This window comes from Trachemys scripta, chromosome 23, assembly GCF_013100865.1.
Source record: "Trachemys scripta elegans isolate TJP31775 chromosome 23, CAS_Tse_1.0, whole genome shotgun sequence".
NCBI lineage: Eukaryota > Metazoa > Chordata > Testudines > Emydidae > Trachemys > Trachemys scripta.
This window is the reverse complement of record NC_048320.1, coordinates 549,120-554,795: the sequence shown is the minus strand read 5'-3', so window position 1 is coordinate 554,795 and position 5,676 is coordinate 549,120.

The following is a 5,676-nucleotide window of genomic DNA, read 5'->3' as shown; positions in this document are numbered from 1 at the left end:
TGTTCTTTTCATCTTAAAAAATACATAGTACATTTATAATCCAAAGGAGAAAATTACCTGAGTCTAACACAGTGTATTGTGAAACTACATGGAGCTTACAGAAACGCAGTATTGATTGTTACATTATCTCAGTGGGTTGCTATTTCTACATATTAAGCTAATGGTCAATATTTGCCAATGTATTCAGCACATTAGAGTTCATGGGAGTTTTTGCAACAGGAGCAGGAGTTAGCATACAATGAAGGACCCAAATAGATTAATACCAAACCCATTTATTTAGGAAGTGTTTTGAGGAAAGTTTAAAGAGTCAAAATCAAACAACGTACGTACCACAAAGATCAAGCTTTCCCTGCAAAAATTCAGAAGAAACCACTTTCTTTGGATGTGCAGGTTGTTTATCTCGACCAGGGGCGGCCAAACTATGGCTTGTGAGCTGCATGCAGCTCTTTTACAGTTGAAGGGTGGCTCTGTGAGCCCCCCATACCGGCCCCCCGATTCTCTGCCTACCAGACTGTTTTGGGGAGCGGGGGGGAGAGAGGGGTAGGCTTCAGCCTGAGACCTCTCAACCTGGCAGAAGCCCCTAACCCCACCACAGGACTGAAGCCCTGAGCTCCGGCAGGCGTGCCCTGGCTCTCGAACTTCTGAAGATTGTCGTATGTGCCTCAGAGGGTCAGTAAGTTTGGCCACCCCTGCTCTAGAAAGATTATCTACAGGTAGCCCTGAATTCGTTTCCAACTGGAAACTTCCAACTATACAGCAAAGGGCATCTTCCGTTTCTTTTTTTTCTTTTAATTCTTCATCTTTAAAAAAAACACAAAAAACCCTAGTTGCATGATTTTTAAAAAGCACAGACTTGTGCTACTAAAATCTACACAGAAAATAACTGCTGTTTTTTTTTTTTTTTTTGGAAAAGCAACAGTTGAATCCTTTTTTTTTTAGACTATGTTGCAGCCGAATTCCTGATGAAGTGGATTGATTGATTTATAGCCACTTTTTTGTTAAAGTACTTGATAACAACTCTCTAAGGAATTGCATGAGCTTTAACAGAAAGAAAGCAAGAATGAAAAAGGTGTGTGGGGGGGTGTCGAGGGAGCAATGCAATGTCCAGAGTTGAAGAGCAATTAAAATTTTGCTTTAAAAAACATCATCCCCAGCTGTTTCAGCAACCTCCCTCCACTTCTGCAGAGTGCAAACAGCATTGGTAGCCCAGAATCAGACCCATGCCTTTGTGCCCAGAGAAGTCGCTCACTCTCTCCCCAGATCCAATACCCCTGAGCCCAGGATTCCCAGCTCGGGTTCCCTCGTGTGTGCCAATCACGGGCTGGTGCTACTTGTTGCTGGTGCTACTTGTGACACTCTATACCTTGGGGGAGACAGAGTCCTGGAACCCCATATTCCTCATTTTTGTATGATCATGATCTCACATATAAAGCAGGCCTTGAAAGGTGTCAGGGGAAAGGTTATGACCTGCTGAAAGTCATTTCTCTATCCATAGATGTGTATCATTAATGCATATGAAGTTATGAGAATTGTGTTGTATGGTGGTCACTAAAACATGCTGTAAATTGGGGAATCAGACAGACATTAGCTCTCCAGAGGCAACAGCAAGGAAAGTAACCAACACCCGGGCGGGGTGTCAAACAACCATCACCAGCCATTGTCCAGCAAGGGAGCTATGATGCAATGACTCACTGCCTAAGGTCACACCTGGGAATTGCTCAGCCTGGCCTGGGGACTCAGCAATGCCCCCGGACAGGCCTAGACTTGTGTTCTCCAAGCACATGGACTGAGGGTATAAAACAGACCCAATGGCCACGTGCTGGGCCTTCTCCTTCATCCACTACGCTTCAAGCAACAAGGACATTCTGAAGCCAACTGAGGGGACTGGCCCAGATTTCAAGGGTGAAGTCTGTGTACTATGGACTGCAATAGCCAGTGGGGAGAGAAAAATTGCCTAATCTCGTTGCTGCCCAGTCTAATAGGGTGGAGAGTTTAGACTGGGTGCTTATATTTTATTCTTTCGGTAACTAACTCTGACTTTTTGCCTATCACTTAATATCTATCTTTTGTAGTCAATACATTTGTTTTCCTGTTTATATTTACCAGTGAGTTTGTATGAAGTGTGTGGCAAATCTGTTCAGGTTTTGCAAAGGCTGGTGTATATCCACTTTCCATTGATGAGGTGGGGAACCAATTAATAAATCTGCATTGCTCGTCTTGAGCAGTGCACAATGGTATATTCCTGAGGTACAGTGCTGGGAGCTGGGGAGATTTGGCTCTGGTGCCTTTCTCTGCGAGACTCATGAGTGGCTCTGGGAGCATTCATGCAATAGAGCTGGGTATAGGGCTCCGCATGCTGTGGTGCTGAGTAATCACAGCGCCTGGAGGGGGTTGCTGCTTGTCACTAGCAAGGCATTGTGAGAGACAGCCCAGGCTGGAGTGTTAAGGGGGCACAGTGGTCCCACAGTCCCAGGCTGCACCCCGGGGATCCCATCACACTACTCACTTGGGGTTGCAGCTGCGCTAAGCACGGCCCGGGCAGCTCAGCCGCTTGTCTCCTGGTCCCTTTGTTACTACCCTGAACTCCCAGCCACTTCGCAGCCATTCACAACTTCAAGCCTCTGCTCTCGCTGGTTCCTTCTCAGCGAGAGGCCCGGGAGAGTAGATCATACCCATCCCGGCAATGCAGCACCGCCCGGGGGAGGAGGATGGGAGGATGTTATGCAAAAATCAGAGGGCAGGGTGCTGTGCAGCAGCCCCGCAAGTCCTGGGGTGGGGCGGGATGGGGGCCCGCCTGGCGCTGAGCCCTACCTGCTGCGGAGAGAGGTGCCCCACCACTGCTACCTCGCCATGAGCCAGGGTGATCGGTGCTCCCCGCCGCGCAGTTCCCCTCCAGCTGCTCGGCCCCAGCTGGCCCCCTACCGCCCCCTCCACGGCAGCTGTTCTGCAGTCCCGCCCCGCTCCCGGGCGCAGTCCTCCCGCCATCGCTGGGGATATGCAAGCCTGCATGGCACTTGATGGTGTGCAGTGCAGCTGAGAGGGAACACAGGAGGTAACTGTCCTGTCCTGAGCTGCCCGGGCCGTGCTTAGCGCAGCTGCAACCCCAAGTGAGTAGTGTGATGGGATCCCCGGGGTGCAGCCTGGGACTGTGGGACCACTGTGCCCCCTTAACACTCCAGCCTGGGCTGTCTCTCACTGCTCTACTCAGCACTGCTAAGGCCTCAGCTGGAGTACCGTGTATTCCGGGTGCCACACTTTAGGAAAGATGTGGACAAATTGGAGAGATTCCAGAGAAGAGCAACAAAAATGCTAAAAGGTTTGGACATCCTGACCTATGAGGAAAGATTAAAAAAAACTGGACATGTTTATTCCTGAGAAAAGAAGACAGAAGGGATCTGACAACAGTCTTCAAATACATTAAGGGCTGTTATAAAGTGGACGAGGATCAAGTCATCACTGAAGGTAGGACAAAAAGTAATGGGCTTAATCTGCAGCAAGGGAGATTTAGGTTAACTATTAGGAAAAACTTTCTGACTATTAGGGTAGCTAAGCCCTGGAATAGGCTGTTACCTGGGGTGCCTGGGGCAGCCCTGACTGAAAATACGAAGGTCAGGGCAGGCTGCAAAAGGGAGAGCAGACACTCCCCAAACTGGTGGAGAACAGTAAAGATAAACTCGCCAACCAGTCACAAATCGTGCTCCTGATTCCCCACACTGGTTATCAAGAAGCTGGAAAAGGAATCATACAGCCCCCTCTACTGCGTTCCAGTTCTCTGGCTCCCAATCAGCACATGGGACCAGTAAAGTAAGGAGATATTTATTTCCGTTCACTTATACAAAATGTTCATTACCAGGCCAGTATGAGTTTGGATCTTACCCAAAATGCCACGCTGGCAGCCAATCCTTTAGTGTTTATTATAAAGAAAAAAAAGAAAGAACAAGAAGAGAGTTGTTAAATGGTAAAAACAACAAAGAGTCTGGTGGCACCTGTTAGTCTTTAAGGTGCCACCAGACTCTTTGTTGTTTTTGTAGATACAGACTAACACGGCTACCCCCTGGTTAAATGGTAAAGCGCTCAGATCCATACAGAGGCTTCAAAGTCCATATATCAGGTTCTTAGCAGTACTGGCGAGTGTGCTGGCTTGAAAGTCCCTCTAGAACAGAACCACAGCTTGGATGGGTCATTCAACCCTTTGTTCAGAGCTTCTTTGGTGGAAAAGTTATTCCAGAGGTAAGAAGCAGGAATGAAGACAAAATGGAGAAGATGCAGCTGCCCTTTATATTCTTTTTGCCATGTAGCTTGTATTTCCTTTGTTCCAAAAACAAGCTGCCCAGCACACAGCATGGAAAAGGTTTAGAGTTCTCTATCCACAGGCATGCCACATGCCTTGCTGACTCATAAGGTGTATCCCCTAGTTCCTTTCAATGGGTTCATCGTACAGTTGATGACCTTTGATAGACCATCGAACAGGCTCGGCAGTGCTGATGCCAATCTGTCTGGGGGTGTCACCTAGAAACACAGCACAAGTCTGGAAATACAGATATACCCTACAGACCTATAACTCACAGTACAAAGGTGATACAAACATATAAACAAGATGATCATCCTTGGCAAATCATAACATGGCATATCAGGTCAGATTCCTTGCAATTTTATAATATCAGTATCACTAATATTATAAATGATCTCCCATCTTCCATACAGCGTCACATAGGCTTCCAAGGGAGGTATTTGTATATCCTATCTTTGGGTTACACCAATACCTGTCTGGGATGGTCTTAGTTTACTTGGTCCTGCCTTGGTGCAGGTGTCTGGACTTGATGACCTCTTGAGGCCCCTTCCAGCACAACGTTTCTATGAGTCTGTCTTTCACAGAATTAGAGCTGAGAACTGAACCCCCCAGAGTCCTGCCACCAGAAGTCCTAATTTAAACACAAGAGGTGACATCCTGGCCCCATTGAAGTCAATGGGAGTTTTGTCATTGCTTCGATGGGGCCGGGAATTCACCAAGAAAACACTGTACCTTCTTATACATCATTATACATTGATTAAAATGTCATGTTATTTATTCGAGGGAACAGTTCCTGGATATGACAAATGCTTATTTATAGATGTGAGGACAGATCCTCAGCTGGTGTAAACGGTCCTAACTCCATTGAAGTCAATGGACCTGTGAAAATGTATCCCTGTGGAGGATCTACTTGCTCCCTGTATTTTAAAGCATTGCAAGGAATGCTACTGGAGAGCAGAATGGGGAATACGAAATGTGGATTCTATTCCCAACTCAGATACTGACTCCCTGTGAGAGGTTGTGCCTCAGGTTCCTCATCTGTGAAATGGGATTAATGATACTCCCCGACCTTTGTAAAGTGCTTGAAGATCCTCGTATAAGGGTTTTTTTCCTAGATGCATAATTTTTAATATTTCAGATTGACCGACTATTTAAAGAAGATAGTTTATTTTAAAAATTGCCTTGAAATTAATTTGAAATGAACGAGACTGACTTTATAAATGAGACATGTATCTCATATTGATGTAATAAGCATTTTGAAAAAAGTAGTTACCAATATTACTCCAGTGTTCTGGCAGCATTCTGACGTAGGTTCTACATTCTGCCCTCTCACACTGAGCCTGTAATTTCAATTGGATATAGAATTCTTCTGCATTTCCTGCCCT